The 17,798-nt window shown below is 34.5% G+C and overlaps 1 non-coding gene across 1 annotated transcript; it reads left to right on the top strand.

Annotated features, from left to right (window-relative positions):
• The first annotated feature begins 13,984 nt into the window (after window positions 1-13,984).
• On the top strand, window positions 13,985-14,059 carry trnan-guu (transfer RNA asparagine (anticodon GUU)). Its single transcript has one exon. It is a non-coding gene; the product is annotated as a tRNA-Asn (tRNA).
• Window positions 14,060-17,798: the final 3,739 nt, after the last annotated feature.

The raw sequence follows: 17,798 nt of genomic DNA, 5'->3' as shown, positions 1-17,798 counted from the left end.
CCCTCTGATGAACTCATTCTTGATCCTATCCATCCTTGTCACTCCCAAAGAGAACCTCAACATCTTCATCTCTGCTACCTCCAACTCTGTCTCCTGTCTTTTCTTCAGCGCCACTGTCTCTAAGCTGTAGAGCATCGCTGGTCTCACCACTGTCCTGTACACCTTTCCTTTCATTTTCGCTGATACTCTTTTATCGCACAACACACCTGAAACTTTTCTCCACCCATTCCAACCTGCCTGTACCCGCCTCTTCACCTCCTTTGAACACTCTCCGTTGCTCTGGACCGTTGACCCTAAGTACTTAAAATCCTGCACCTTCTTTACCTCTGCTCCCTGTAGCCTCACCGATCCTCCTGGGTCCCTCTCATTTACACACATGTATTCCGTCTTGCTGCGGCTAACCTTCATTCCTCTGCTTTCCAGAGCATACCTCCACCTCTCCAAATTTTCTTCCACCTGTTCCCTGCTCTCGCTACAGAGCACAATGTCATCTGCAAACATCATAGTCCATGGAGACTCCTGTCTAACCTCATCTGCCATCCTGTCCATCACCAGAGCAAACAAAAAGGGGCTTAGAGAGAGAGTTTAAGAAGCTTTAATAAGAGTAAAAATATCAACTTCAGTAACATGCAGTACACTGTTAGTACACAGGGGTGTATATTAGGAAAAATATATAATTTACCCTTTCCCACCATTTTTTTTTTACATGTATATTACAGGAGAACTAAATGAACTGTAACCCCACCCATTCATATTGTACAGCAGATATTCTGGGTTATAAATATGTAGTTTTTCCGGTCGAGCTTCTTCTGCTTCTTTGCAGCAGTGATTCATCATCTGTTCATCCACATTCCCTCCAGCTGTGCAGAGTGTAAGTGCTGCGTGTGCATCTGTCTGATCCTCACTGCACACAATCCATATGTGGTGCTTTGCCGATTGAGAAACGATATTATTATCATTATTATTATTATTATTATTATTATTATTATTACCATTATTATTATTATTATTCATTCTTTAGTGTAGAATTAATTAATTAATTAATTAATTAATTCTTATTAGTTCATAAGTAATTGGTTGATTAATTGGTTATTTTACTAATGAATTAATTTGTTATTAAATGTAATCATTAATAACTAACAACAATATCACTACTAATAATAATAATGTTGCTAGAGTAAATAGCTGGAGTAATATTTATAAGTATAAACATATTTTACACATTTGTGTATATTTGTATATATTTATTTCAACCACAGGTTAAATGTATTAATTTAAAGTTAAATCACTCTATCACAAGCCACTTTAAATAAATCACTTTTAAGCATATTTGCATGCAGAAGACACTTTAACTATGTGGATTGCACAACCCTGGACATTATCATGTATATCTAAAAAATAGTACCTAACAACCTTTCGTCAAACTCAATCTTGACAGTTTTATTGCCCCTTTTTATGACCTTTTATGACCTTTGAGTTGACCTTTGGATGACCTTTAGGATTTTTTATGACCTGGAGTTCTCGATAAAAAAAAAAGGGGGGGGGGGGGGGTAACGATGCTTATGCGCTAGACATCGTTTCATTCATTTATTTAATTTATTTATTTCATAGATTTATTTCATTTATATACGTATTTATTTATATACGTATTTATTTATTTAAGAATTTGTTCAGGGTGTTTTTTATATGAAAAAATATGCTTGGTGAGGGGACTCGATTTCAAGGTGCTTGTGTTTAACTATTAAGACAGGGTGAATTTATTTATTACCAAAGGGTGAACAATGAAACATTTTATTAACTTTGGTAAAAAAAACTTGATGAGTTTTGAATGACTGAAGACTGTTGAAGTTGTTAGTTTTTAAGTTACTTAAAGAGAAGAAGAATAAACGTTACCAGAGGGCGAGAGCCCCGAGTCGTTGAAGAAGAAGGAAAAAGTTGGTCTCGATGATACGCCTAAAACGTTGTTGCGAACATGCCCGCGAGTCTAAGAAAAGAGTGAAGAAGACGAGCGCGAGGTCTGCGCGTAAACGTTTTTGCAGCGTGAGTTTGTCCGATGTTAAGAGCGTGTAGCGCATGAACAGCGAGTTCGCGTCTGGTACGGCCAGGGTTTGGTGAAAGGGGAATCAAACGGGTTTCCTCTCGGGCGCTGTGATTGGCCGGATCTGCGTGTGACGACTTAGTCACGCCTCCGCCTCTTCTGCTTAGTCGCGAAAGGTGTTTATTTTTCAGTGCTCATGTTGTTTTAAACACATTTTTAGGTAGGACTGTGCCTATTATGTCTTTTAAAAAGTTCTCTAACACTAGAGCTGAGGTGACCGTGTGTGTAGTGATTAGTAATAATGGAAGAAACAAAAGTTGATCCGTGAATTATCAGTGCATTTTGTGCCATGATCATTTTGTCAGGAATGGTATGATGAACTGATCCAACAGATCGGGTAAAAGTCTAGCCGGTTTTACATATGCTTATATATATACGAGGACCATGTGTTAAAAACCTGGTACTATAGTTTTCTTGAAACGAACAATTCTGCGTTCTGTTTGTCATAGCAGGTGTTGTAATGGCATAGAGGTGTTAGTTAACATCCATTATCAGATTAGGATGTAATAAAAGTTTAGCCAGATATTTTTTTTCATAGGGAGATGGGACTAATGTTTAATAGCATTGTTTAGAAAATGTTTACGCCAAGTGTGTGAGTGTGCATATGTGTTTATGTCCATGCATGTGTAGCAGATTTTATATTTAAATTTAATTTCACTCAGAATCTGTCTTTTTATATTAATTCTTTCATATTTTGATATTTTACACTCTGGAAATGATTGTTTTATTGCTAATTTATTTTAATCTTATTGGTTTGCACTTGTGTTAAAATATTCGGATATGCTTGTGACTGCTAAAAATGGGACACGGCCCCTTTAAGAGTTACCGCTTTTCCGGTTCCGGCTGCTCACCTTTAGTTCGCGCGCGGTAAGCGTGGCTGGAGAGAGGTGAGTTCTGATGGAGCTCTAGCGAAAAAAAAAAAAGAAAAGTTTAATTATAGTTGGTTTATCGCGAGTAAAATGTATTTTTGTGATAAATATGCAATTTAACTGTAAGGAAGCCAGAATAGAGATTGTTTAATGCATGTTTTCTTTGGAAGTGGCAGTTTATGTATGTTTGAATTCCATGGCTAAAATGATCTATTTTACTCGCAGGTCATTTATAAGGAAACATGAAGTTTTTTTCTATTCATTTGGTTTTTAATTCATTTAGAATAATAAAAAATATATGTTCTTTTGGAATATTTGTTGTCCGGTCTCCTTCAATTCACAACACAACGCAGAGACAAACCGGTCACACATGGGGTTGTAATAATATCTAGGTAGAGAAACATTCACACAGGATTAGGAATCCCCCTTACAGTTTTAATTTGATGTTTCACTAGACCCTAACATATAAGTTGAGTTAGCTCTCAATGCTCTCAAAATAGCCGGTAATGGGAGTTACACAAAGTATTTTCTTCAAAAAATCTTAACAAGAACTGATCTGAAGTAAACAGATCAGTAAATGTTCATGGCTTGTTCTTGAGGGTTTAGTTTTTTTTTTTTTGTTTTCTTCCTCCTCACACTAAACCTTCACGCTCGAAAGTTCGGTTAGCTGCCATTGCTAGGTGTAAATATAATGTCATTTTAGAAACTTTTCAGAAAACTCTTAGAAAAACATCTGAGGTAAAAGTTGTTTTTCCTCTTCTTTTTCTTCCAGGTTTTGTCTTCCATTACAGTATTTCTTAACCCAAGTTAAAAGTAATTAGACTGGATTTTTAGCTACACAAATAATTGTTTGTAAAAAATCTAACAACATACTGTATCCGAGTTAGAAGTTAATACTGTTGAATGTTTACACTTGTTTCATCGGGCATTAAACTTACACATATGACATTTCTTTTAGGTTCTATTAGTAAGTGTTGCGAGCAATACTTTTATTTTAGAAACTCTAAAAAAAAAAAAAATAAAAAAAAAAACATCTAACAAAATGTAAAAGTAGAAGTTTAGACATGGTTCCTTTGTCACTAAACCTTCACGCTTCAAGATCTGTTAAGCATCAAGGCTATGTGTCTAAGTATAATGTCGTTTTAGAAACTTTTCAGAAAACTCTTCTAACACATCTTAGGAAATAGTTTTTGTTCTCGAAGGTTTTGTCTTTAATTACAATATTTCTTCACCCATAATAGTTATTACACCGGAATTAGCTGCACATTATTTTTCATAAAAATCCAACAACGTATTTGAGTTAGAAGTTGATACTGTTAAATGATTAGACTTGATTCCTCTGTGATTAAACATACATGCATAATTTCTTTTTTAGTAATTGTTGTGAGTAATCATTTTATTTCAGAAACTTAAAAAAAAAAAAAAAAAAACATCTAACAAAATTTAAAAGTAGAGGTTCTTAATTGTGACTTGTTTCATCTGTCACTGAACCTAAATGTATGAAAGATCTGTTTAATCATCAAGGCTAAGTGTAAGTACAATGTCGTTTTAGAAACTTTTCAGAAAACTTGCACATCACGGGCATTAGTTTTTGTTCTTGACGGTTTTGTCTTTGATTACAATATTTCTTCACCTAAGTTATATGTTATTTCACTGGAATTTTAGTTATGCAAATGATTTCTTCATTCATAAAAATCAAACAATGTATCTGAGAAAAAAAAAAAATGATGTCCTTCGTAATTTTGTCTTGTTTTCTAGTAGGTGTGTCTGTGTACCTGTGTTTGTGGGGATGCAACAAGAGGGTGAATAAAAAAAAATAAAATAAAAAAAAATGCACATTGAGTTCTTAAACTTCTGTTACAAACCTAAGTTAAAGTCAACGTTCTTTATGGTTTTGCCCTGTGCCGCTAGGCCTTTACTTTTGAAAGTTCGGGTAACTAAATGTAAATATTAAATCTTTATATGCACTGTAATTTTTGAACATTAAACATTTTAAAAGTAAAAATTTAGCAATATACTTTATTTGAGGTAATTGTTGTTTTTTTCCCCCATGTTTCCTCTGCCACTAATGCCCGAAAGTTCTGTCAGGGGTCATAGAGGTAATAGTTAATAGAAGACAAGCCTTTAGAAGCATTTACAACGTTTGAGTGTCCTTGTGCCTGATGTAGTAAAAGCTTGGACAGACAACTGTCAGGTCAAAAGAAGATGCTAAATTCTGTTAGAAACTTTTCTCAAAAATCTAAGGTAAAAGTCAGCAATCTTTAGGGATTTGTCTTGTTTCCCTGCATCACTATGCCTTCACCTGTGAAAGTTCTGGTAGCTAAATGTGAATATTAAACTTTATATGCAATGCATATTTTGACTTCAAAGTCTTTTTTTCATAAACTTTTAGCAGCATACTGTATTTGAGGGAAATGTTTACGATGTCTGTCGCTAAACCTTCATGTATGAAGATCTGTTAAGCGTCATGGCTATGTGTTGTTTTTTTTTTTTTTATAATGTTTTAGAAACTTTTCAGAAAACTCTTCTAACACATCCCGGGCAACAGTTGTTTTTGATGTTTTTCTTCCATTACAATATTTCTTTACCTATGAAAGTTAGTGCACCGAAATTTTAGCTATACAAATTATATATAAAATGATATATAAAATCAAACAGCATATCTAAGGGTAAAAAAAACTGATATCCTTAATAATTTTGTCTTTTTTTCTAGTAGGTGTGTCTTAAATTAGATTAAAAATAATAATAAATGCACAATGAGCTGTTGAACTTTTCCTAAAGTCTAAGTCAACGTTCTTTATGGTTTTGCCTTGTTTTCCCTGTCACTATGCCTTCACTCGCGAAAGTCCGGGTAGCTTAATATGAATATTAAAGTTTATATAAATTGCAGTTCTGACTACACAGTCTTTTTCTTTTCATAAACATTTACCAGCATACTTTATCTGAGGGAATTGGTTGTGTTGTCTATCCCTAAACCTTCATGTATGAAAGATCTGTTAAGCGTCAAGGCTAAATGTAAGTATAAGGTAGTTTTAGAAACTTTTTTTAGAAAACTCTTCTAACACATCCTAGGCAACAGTTATTGTTCTTGTTGTTTTTTTTTTCTTCTATTACCAATATTTCTTTACCTAAGTTAAAAGTAATTAGACCGGAATTTTAGCTACACAAATAATTTTTTTGTAAAAATCTAACATACTGTATCCGATTTAGAAGTTGATACTGTTGAATGATTACACCTGATTCCGCTGTCATTAAACTTACATGTATGAAATTTCTTTTAGTTTCTTGTAGTAATTGTTGTGAGTAATAATTTTATTTCAGAAACTTAAAAAAACATCTAACAAAATTGTAAAAACAGAAGTTCTTGATTGTTTAGACTTGGTTCCTCAGTCACTAAACCTTCACGCTTGAAGGAGCTGTTAAGCATCAAGGCTATGTTTAAGTATAATGGGGTTTTAGAAACTTTTCAGAAAACTCTTCTAACAAATCACGGGTATTAGTTGATGTTCTTGGCGGTTTTGTCTTTTATTACAATATTTTGTCACCTATAAATGTTGAAAGTTATAGCACCGGAATTTTAGCTAGGCAAATGATTTCTTCATTCATAAAAATCAAACAACGTATCAGAAAAAAAGGTTTTGTCTTGTTTTCTTGTATATGTGTCTGCGTACGTGTGTTTGTGAGGACGTAAGAAGAGGGTGGATAAAAGAAAAAAAAGCACAATGAGTTGTTAAACTTCTGTTACAAACCTAAGTTAAAGTCAACGTTCTTCATGGTTTTGTCCTGCGCCGTTATTCCTTTACTTTAGACAATTTTGACCACATAGTCTTTTTTTTTTTTTTTTTTTTTTTTTTTTTTAATAAACATTTAGCAACATACTTAATTTGAGGGAATTGTTGATGTTTTTCATGTCTCCTCTGTCACTAATGCCTGAAAGATCGGTCAGGGGTCATGATGATAGTTAATAGAAGATAAGGGTTTAGGAGCATTTACGACGGGCGAGTGTCCTTGTGCCTGATGATGTAGTAAAAGCTTGGCCAGACAACTTTCAGTTCAAAGGAGATGCTAAACTTCTGTTAGAAACTTTTCTCAAAAACCTAAAGGTAAAAGTCAAAATTCTTTTTACGGTCTTGTCTTGTTTTCCCTGCATCACTATGCCTTCACCTGTGAAAGTTAAGGTAGCTAAATGTGAATAATAAAGTTTATTTGCTTTGTAATATTGACTACACGGTCTTTTTCTTTTTTAAAAACTTTAAGCAACATACTGTATTTGAGGGACTTGTTACGGTGTCTGTCACTAAGCCTTCATGTATGAAAGATCTGTTAAGCGTCACGGCTATGTGTAAGTACGATGTCATTTTAGAAACTTTTTCAGAAAAACTAACACATCTGAGGCAACATGTGTTGTTCTTCAGTGTTTTGTCTCCCATTACAATATAATATAGTATATTATGTTTTACTGTCAGATGGAGTGAATGGGCCCTACAGGTCAAAAACATAATATACTATATTATATTGTAATGGGAGACAAAACACTGAAGAACAACACATGTTGCCTCAGATGTGTTAGTTTTTCTGAAAAAGTTTCTAAAATGACATCGTACTTACACATAGCCGTGACGCTTAACAGATCTTTCATACATGAAGGCTTAGTGACAGACACCGTAACAAGTCCCTCAAATACAGTATGTTGCTTAAAGTTTTTAAAAAAGAAAAAGACCGTGTAGTCAATATTACAAAGCAAATAAACTTTATTATTCACATTTAGCTACCTTAACTTTCACAGGTGAAGGCATAGTGATGCAGGGAAAACAAGACAAGACCGTAAAAAGAATTTTGACTTTTACCTTTAGGTTTTTGAGAAAAGTTTCTAACAGAAGTTTAGCATCTCCTTTGAACTGAAAGTTGTCTGGCCAAGCTTTTACTACATCATCAGGCACAAGGACACTCGCCCGTCGTAAATGCTCCTAAACCCTTATCTTCTATTAACTATCATCATGACCCCTGACCGATCTTTCAGGCATTAGTGACAGAGGAGACATGAAAAACATCAACAATTCCCTCAAATTAAGTATGTTGCTAAATGTTTATTAAAAAAAAAAAAAAAAAAAAAAAAAAAAGACTATGTGGTCAAAATTGTCTAAAGTAAAGGAATAACGGCGCAGGACAAAACCATGAAGAACGTTGACTTTAACTTAGGTTTGTAACAGAAGTTTAACAACTCATTGTGCTTTTTTTTCTTTTATCCACCCTCTTCTTACGTCCTCACAAACACACGTACGCAGACACATATACAAGAAAACAAGACAAAACCTTTTTTTCTGATACGTTGTTTGATTTTTATGAATGAAGAAATCATTTGCCTAGCTAAAATTCCGGTGCTATAACTTTCAACATTTATAGGTGACAAAATATTGTAATAAAAGACAAAACCGCCAAGAACATCAACTAATACCCGTGATTTGTTAGAAGAGTTTTCTGAAAAGTTTCTAAAACCCCATTATACTTAAACATAGCCTTGATGCTTAACAGCTCCTTCAAGCGTGAAGGTTTAGTGACTGAGGAACCAAGTCTAAACAATCAAGAACTTCTGTTTTTACAATTTTGTTAGATGTTTTTTTAAGTTTCTGAAATAAAATTATTACTCACAACAATTACTACAAGAAACTAAAAGAAATTTCATACATGTAAGTTTAATGACAGCGGAATCAGGTGTAATCATTCAACAGTATCAACTTCTAAATCGGATACAGTATGTTAGATTTTTACAAAAAAATTATTTGTGTAGCTAAAATTCCGGTCTAATTACTTTTAACTTAGGTAAAGAAATATTGGTAATAGAAGAAAAAAAAAACAACAAGAACAATAACTGTTGCCTAGGATGTGTTAGAAGAGTTTTCTAAAAAAAGTTTCTAAAACTACCTTATACTTACATTTAGCCTTGACGCTTAACAGATCTTTCATACATGAAGGTTTAGGGATAGACAACACAACCAATTCCCTCAGATAAAGTATGCTGGTAAATGTTTATGAAAAGAAAAAGACTGTGTAGTCAGAACTGCAATTTATATAAACTTTAATATTCATATTAAGCTACCCGGACTTTCGCGAGTGAAGGCATAGTGACAGGGAAAACAAGGCAAAACCATAAAGAACGTTGACTTAGACTTTAGGAAAAGTTCAACAGCTCATTGTGCATTTATTATTATTTTTAATCTAATTTAAGACACACCTACTAGAAAAAAAGACAAAATTATTAAGGATATCAGTTTTTTTTACCCTTAGATATGCTGTTTGATTTTATATATCATTTTATATATAATTTGTATAGCTAAAATTTCGGTGCACTAACTTTCATAGGTAAAGAAATATTGTAATGGAAGAAAAACATCAAAAACAACTGTTGCCCGGGATGTGTTAGAAGAGTTTTCTGAAAAGTTTCTAAAACATTATAAAAAAAAAAAAAACAACACATAGCCATGACGCTTAACAGATCTTCATACATGAAGGTTTAGCGACAGACATCGTAAACATTTCCCTCAAATACAGTATGCTGCTAAAAGTTTATGAAAAAAAGACTTTGAAGTCAAAATATGCATTGCATATAAAGTTTAATATTCACATTTAGCTACCAGAACTTTCACAGGTGAAGGCATAGTGATGCAGGGAAACAAGACAAATCCCTAAAGATTGCTGACTTTTACCTTAGATTTTTGAGAAAAGTTTCTAACAGAATTTAGCATCTTCTTTTGACCTGACAGTTGTCTGTCCAAGCTTTTACTACATCAGGCACAAGGACACTCAAACGTTGTAAATGCTTCTAAAGGCTTGTCTTCTATTAACTATTACCTCTATGACCCCTGACAGAACTTTCGGGCATTAGTGGCAGAGGAAACATGGGGGAAAAAAACAACAATTACCTCAAATAAAGTATATTGCTAAATTTTTACTTTTAAAATGTTTAATGTTCAAAAATTACAGTGCATATAAAGATTTAATATTTACATTTAGTTACCCGAACTTTCAAAAGTAAAGGCCTAGCGGCACAGGGCAAAACCATAAAGAACGTTGACTTTAACTTAGGTTTGTAACAGAAGTTTAAGAACTCAATGTGCATTTTTTTTTATTTTATTTTTTTTTATTCACCCTCTTGTTGCATCCCCACAAACACAGGTACACAGACACACCTACTAGAAAACAAGACAAAATTACGAAGGACATCATTTTTTTTTTTTCTCAGATACATTGTTTGATTTTTATGAATGAAGAAATCATTTGCATAACTAAAATTCCAGTGAAATAACATATAACTTAGGTGAAGAAATATTGTAATCAAAGACAAAACCGTCAAGAACAAAAACTAATGCCCGTGATGTGCAAGTTTTCTGAAAAGTTTCTAAAACGACATTGTACTTACACTTAGCCTTGATGATTAAACAGATCTTTCATACATTTAGGTTCAGTGACAGATGAAACAAGTCACAATTAAGAACCTCTACTTTTAAATTTTGTTAGATGTTTTTTTTTTTTTTTTTTTAAGTTTCTGAAATAAAATGATTACTCACAACAATTACTAAAAAAGAAATTATGCATGTATGTTTAATCACAGAGGAATCAAGTCTAATCATTTAACAGTATCAACTTCTAACTCAAATACGTTGTTGGATTTTTATGAAAAATAATGTGCAGCTAATTCCGGTGTAATAACTATTATGGGTGAAGAAATATTGTAATTAAAGACAAAACCTTCGAGAACAAAAACTATTTCCTAAGATGTGTTAGAAGAGTTTTCTGAAAAGTTTCTAAAACGACATTATACTTAGACACATAGCCTTGATGCTTAACAGATCTTGAAGCGTGAAGGTTTAGTGACAAAGGAACCATGTCTAAACTTCTACTTTTACATTTTGTTAGATGTTTTTTTTTTTATTTTTTTTTTTTTTAGAGTTTCTAAAATAAAAGTATTGCTCGCAACACTTACTAATAGAACCTAAAAGAAATGTCATATGTGTAAGTTTAATGCCCGATGAAACAAGTGTAAACATTCAACAGTATTAACTTCTAACTCGGATACAGTATGTTGTTAGATTTTTTACAAACAATTATTTGTGTAGCTAAAAATCCAGTCTAATTACTTTTAACTTGGGTTAAGAAATACTGTAATGGAAGACAAAACCTGGAAGAAAAAGAAGAGGAAAAACAACTTTTACCTCAGATGTTTTTCTAAGAGTTTTCTGAAAAGTTTCTAAAATGACATTATATTTACACCTAGCAATGGCAGCTAACCGAACTTTCGAGCGTGAAGGTTTAGTGTGAGGAGGAAGAAAACAAAAAAAAAAAAACTAAACCCTCAAGAACAAGCCATGAACATTTACTGATCTGTTTACTTCAGATCAGTTCTTGTTAAGATTTTTTGAAGAAAATACTTTGTGTAACTCCCATTACCGGCTATTTTGAGAGCATTGAGAGCTAACTCAACTTATATGTTAGGGTCTAGTGAAACATCAAATTAAAACTGTAAGGGGGATTCCTAACCCTGTGTCAATGTTTCTCTACCTAGATATTATTACAACCCCATGTGTGACCGGTTTGTCTCTGCGTTGTGTTGTGAATTGAAGGAGACCGGACAACAAATATTCCAAAAGAACATATATTTTTTATTATTCTAAATGAATTAAAAACCAAATGAATAGAAAAAAACTTCATGTTTCCTTATAAATGACCTGCGAGTAAAATAGATCATTTTAGCCATGGAATTCAAACATACATAAACTGCCACTTCCAAAGAAAACATGCATTAAACAATCTCTATTCTGGCTTCCTTACAGTTAAATTGCATATTTATCACAAAAATACATTTTACTCGCGATAAACCAACTATAATTAAACTTTTCTTTTTTTTTTTTCGCTAGAGCTCCATCAGAACTCACCTCTCTCCAGCCACGCTTACCGCGCGCGAACTAAAGGTGAGCAGCCGGAACCGGAAAAGCGGTAACTCTTAAAGGGGCCGTGTCCCATTTTTAGCAGTCACAAGCATATCCGAATATTTTAACACAAGTGCAAACCAATAAGATTAAAATAAATTAGCAATAAAACAATCATTTCCAGAGTGTAAAATATCAAAATATGAAAGAATTAATATAAAAAGACAGATTCTGAGTGAAATTAAATTTAAATATAAAATCTGCTACACATGCATGGACATAAACACATATGCACACTCACACACTTGGCGTAAACATTTTCTAAACAATGCTATTAAACATTAGTCCCATCTCCCTATGAAAAAAAATATCTGGCTAAACTTTTATTACATCCTAATCTGATAATGGATGTTAACTAACACCTCTATGCCATTACAACACCTGCTATGACAAACAGAACGCAGAATTGTTCGTTTCAAGAAAACTATAGTACCAGGTTTTTAACACATGGTCCTCGTATATATATAAGCATATGTAAAACCGGCTAGACTTTTACCCGATCTGTTGGATCAGTTCATCATACCATTCCTGACAAAATGATCATGGCACAAAATGCACTGATAATTCACGGATCAACTTTTGTTTCTTCCATTATTACTAATCACTACACACACGGTCACCTCAGCTCTAGTGTTAGAGAACTTTTTAAAAGACATAATAGGCACAGTCCTACCTAAAAATGTGTTTAAAACAACATGAGCACTGAAAAATAAACACCTTTCGCGACTAAGCAGAAGAGGCGGAGGCGTGACTAAGTCGTCACACGCAGATCCGGCCAATCACAGCGCCCGAGAGGAAACCCGTTTGATTCCCCTTTCACCAAACCCTGGCCGTACCAGACGCGAACTCGCTGTTCATGCGCTACACGCTCTTAACATCGGACAAACTCACGCTGCAAAAACGTTTACGCGCAGACCTCGCGCTCGTCTTCTTCACTCTTTTCTTAGACTCGCGGGCATGTTCGCAACAACGTTTTAGGCGTATCATCGAGACCAACTTTTTCCTTCTTCTTCAACGACTCGGGGCTCTCGCCCTCTGGTAACGTTTATTCTTCTTCTCTTTAAGTAACTTAAAAACTAACAACTTCAACAGTCTTCAGTCATTCAAAACTCATCAAGTTTTTTTTACCAAAGTTAATAAAATGTTTCATTGTTCACCCTTTGGTAATAAATAAATTCACCCTGTCTTAATAGTTAAACACAAGCACCTTGAAATCGAGTCCCCTCACCAAGCATATTTTTTCATATAAAAAACACCCTGAACAAATTCTTAAATAAATAAATACGTATATAAATAAATACGTATATAAATGAAATAAATCTATGAAATAAATAAATTAAATAAATGAATGAAACGATGTCTAGCGCATAAGCATCGTTACCCCCCCCCCCCCTTTTTTTTTTATCGAGAACTCCAGGTCATAAAAAATCCTAAAGGTCATCCAAAGGTCAACTCAAAGGTCATAAAAGGTCATAAAAAGGGGCAATAAAACTGTCAAGATTGAGTTTGACGAAAGGTTGTTAGGTACTATTTTTTATCTAACTTCATTCCACACAAAAATGCCATAAGTCTATATCTACTTTGTACAGCTGTTTTTCTTATTGTTCTATATTTCTTCATATATTTTCTTATATTGTGTATTTTTGTTGTACAGTTATTTTATTTTAATTTTATTTTTATTTTTATTCTTTCTTAGTTCAATTTACCTTAAATTTTAATTTTCATGTTTATTCCCTATTCATAGTATTTTATATTAAGGTCACGAGCAGTTGTCTAAGCATTTCATTGCATATCGTACTGTGTATGACAAATAAAATTTAAATTTGAATTTGAGGTTTTAATAAATAAACGCATTAAATAGACGGCTGAATTGGTGTAATGTTAGGGCGACATCTTGTGGCAATAAACTGACACTACACCTTATCTCTTGAACAACACCTCGTAATAAAAGTCTTTTTTTCGACCACAAGAGGGAGCCATGCCATCGTTTGACCTGCAGATTAAAATGTCTGCCAGGTTCCGCCCTCTTCCGGGTCTCTGTGGCGCAATCCGGTTAGCGCGTTCGGCTGTTAACCGAAAGGTTGGTGGTTCGAGCCCACCCAGGGACGAAGTGTGCTCTTATTAATAAATATTTTCTTTTTCTTTCATCGCAATATATTGCGTTTATATATATTTATTTTATTTTTTTTTTGCATACACTTAAGCTTCAGAGGCGAAATAATATTGAAAATTCTTCTTTCAACTCGTTTCCTGTTTTTATACTCTTCAAATTTTAATTAATCGTTTTAAATGTATAATGTATCAAATTCGGCGTGTATTAAGCAGCTTTCAAGTATAGGAGGAAACGAGTCATGTAGCGGAGTCGATTCAGAGTCGATTCAGATCCGTTAGCCCTATGCGCTATAGCGTTACTGGCTATTACTTTAAATAGTGGTGTGAATTTACAGCTGTAGATAAAACGATCCTGCTGTTTTTCTTACACATCGTCAAAGCATTACGATATAATTATTTTTGATGTGAATTCCTACTGTAGTGAGTCGGATCATTTAGTGAAGCGACTCATTCAAGATAAAACCCCCCCCCCCCCCCCCCACACCCTCCACACAGACAGCATGGGAGAGTCAGACCTTTGATCATTATTAGGCCCAAGCACTATAGGGTGCGCAGGACCCCCTTATTTCCCTAAGGATTATTGTTTTATTTTTTTCACCCTCTTGGAGTTTTTTTTTAACATGCTCAAAAAGCTCAGGTTGGAATCTGCTGCCATTAGGATGAGAGTCACGTGGCCACATGTGATCGTGCTGCATACGTAGCTCATAGACACTTTCACGTAGGCACACAAAACTCAATACACGTTTAGAGCTCACGTTTAGAGGATCGTCACCAAATGGGCCGATGTAATCTAAAGACATTGAGGATGCAAAATTGTAGAGGGATTTTTGATATCTTAAACAGGTCAGCCGTGATAATGTCTTAAACGTACAACGAAATATTATTAATAACTTTCTGTGTGGCCCTATATTGAGTGACCTTATGAACATCAACACAAATGTTAACACTCACACACATACATACATACACACACATTACAAATGTTAACACTTTCACACTCACACAGACTGACACACACACACACACACACACACCTCTCTCTCTCACTGTCACACACTCAACAAATATTTAGGGCCCAAACTGACATTAGCAGTGTATAGTGTGTGGTGTGTGCAAGTTGTTCAGTGCAACCAAGTGGCGATGGCTTTTTCAAGGTCTTACAGTTTTTCTCAATTGCTAAAACACTAAATCCTATTGTTTGAAGCAAGTTGCCTGAACCCACTTATTGAATCAGTCAAGGGTACAACCAAACATCAGTAGATTCCACCACAATCCGAAGATTTAGAGAAGAGAACATACCTTTTTTAAATTATAGTATGTAAATGTTGACAACAATGACATATGTACAATATACTGTACCACAGTAAACATGTTTCCGTACATCACTGTGCCAGTGTACTGTAGTATTGTAATGGAGGGTTAGTCTGACTGTTTGTAGGCCTATTCCATGTATGTATTTTTGTAAGTGCATGTTCTCTTTTCGTAGAATTGAAAAACTGCCACATGGGGGTGGCAGGACATCTATGTTCTCCCCACACCAAGAGACCCTAATTGTCGACATGGTCCGTGAGAACAACACCATTAAACTACGTGAAATTCAGCAGAGGATCATTGAGGACCATGTGCATTTTGAGGGTATTGACAGTGTCAGCCTCTCTGCTGTTGACCGTGTCCTCAAGCGCAACAGACTGCGCATGAAACAGCTGTACAGAGTGCCTTTTGAACGCAACTCTGATGGAGTCAAAGAGCAAAGATTCCAGTATGTACAGGTTGGTATATATCCAGACACATAAATCTTGGTTATTGTAAGTAGTTATTTACTCTAGTTGGCCTACATCACTTATAAAAATATATATCTAGTTCTAAAGAGAGTTTTTGAACTGGATGCAATAGAAAAACTCCATGAATACATCTACATGGATGAAGCTGAGTTTAATCTCACCAAAAGGAGAAGGAGAGGCCGTAGTGTGATTGGCCAACGGGCCATTGTTGGTGTCCCTGGGCAGCGTGGTGGCAATGTCACATTGTGTGCTGCCATCAGCAATCATGGTGTTGTTCACCATCAGGCCAACCTAGAGCCCTACAACACTCATCAGCTCCTCATTTTTCTCAATCACATGCGAGATGCTCTGTTAGGGCAGCAGGATGAGCAGCCCATCTATGTTCCTGTTTGGGACAATGTGTGTTTTCACGGAGGCCTCCAGGTTAGAGAGTGGTTCAATATGAACCAAGGTTTTATCAATCTTTGCCTTCCACCGTACTTCCCTTTCCTGAACCCCATTGAAAAATTCTTCTCCTCATGGCAGTGGAAGGTATATAAACGCCAACCTTACACCAGGGTAAATCTCCTGCAAGCCATGGAACTGGCCTGTAGTGACATGGGTGTGGAGGCATGTCAAGCCTGGATACGGCATGCCCCCCATTGCCTGGCCAGAAAAAATGTTGCCTGTGATGTAGATGAAGTCCTGTGGCCTGACCCATCACGGAGAAATGATGCTGTGGCGGAGTAATGCACTTCTTTTCATTGTACTTCATTTGTATATTTTTGTGCTTTATTTCTACGTACAAGTGCTACATGTAAATGCACAGGATTTCTTTTTTTTTTTTTTTTGCAAATTCTTTTTTCTACGTAAAAGTGTTAAAAATGCCCAGGTATTTTGTTTTGCAACATGCATTTAGCCTAAATAAACATTTGTTTCTACCGCTTCATGTCCTAAACATTGTGTTTTCCTTTTTTCTAAGTAGTGTTTAATGACTACTCAGTAGAGTATTTCATTTAGATTGACTTGAGGCATGATTTGACAGCAGAGTTCAGTTTTGAGCACAGATTAAACTGTTTTGGGGTGAAAGTTTGGTTTTGCAAGAAGAGTCAGAGGTTTTGTGAATGTAGCAGAATGAGCAGTTTTCAAGGAATGTGTCTTAGCAATCGAGAAAACCTGTTTTCAGATATTCATTGGTAAAAATAAATAAATAAATAAAACCATCAATTATTTTCCTTCCACCTTAAAATTATGTGCCACTTTGTGTTGGTCTAACACATACAATCCCAATAAAATATCTTATATATATTTAATAATCTTTCACAAAGCGATGCTGATAAAGTCAGCATTATCCAATAATCTTTCAAAATAAGATACATCAAAATATACTGCATGTCAATCAGGTATACAGGTAAAGATTGGACTGGAAAAACTAACAATACTACTTAACAAATTAAACAGTAGTACTGTCTGACAAACAAATTAAAAAAAATATATGATGATTTTTTTTTATGAACTCAAAATAATACTATAATTATCAACCCTTGCATGTCATGTGCACACTGACCAGGTCGTGGTTGAACACTGAGAGCTGAGAGCATTCCTGTTCATGAACATTAGTACTTTAGAGCACTTTATAACACATCACTGATTATCTGTTCAATTTGCTTCCTGCAGCTCACACTGACCTGTTTAAAATACATTTAAAATAAATCCTCTGTCTCAGTTGCAAATAAAAGGACTATACAGTTGTATAGTTGTGTAGTATTCCCTCTTTTAATTCTATGTGTTTTTGTTTTAAAAAATCATACAAATCGTCTGATCATTGCGGTGAATATATAACGTACTGAACAATTTCACAGGCGATTTTCAATTTTCTGTTTTGAGTCCGAAGTCGTGCGAACAGCTAGTTTTTCCTGATACTGTGACAAAATCCATCTGGACAGACACACAGAATTTTTTCTGCGACCGTTTT

This window comes from Clarias gariepinus, chromosome 5 (genome assembly GCF_024256425.1).
Source record: "Clarias gariepinus isolate MV-2021 ecotype Netherlands chromosome 5, CGAR_prim_01v2, whole genome shotgun sequence".
Classification (NCBI taxonomy): Eukaryota; Metazoa; Chordata; class Actinopteri; order Siluriformes; family Clariidae; genus Clarias; species Clarias gariepinus.
The sequence above is the reverse complement of the archived record's forward strand: the minus strand, read 5'-3'. Positions and strand labels throughout refer to the sequence as shown.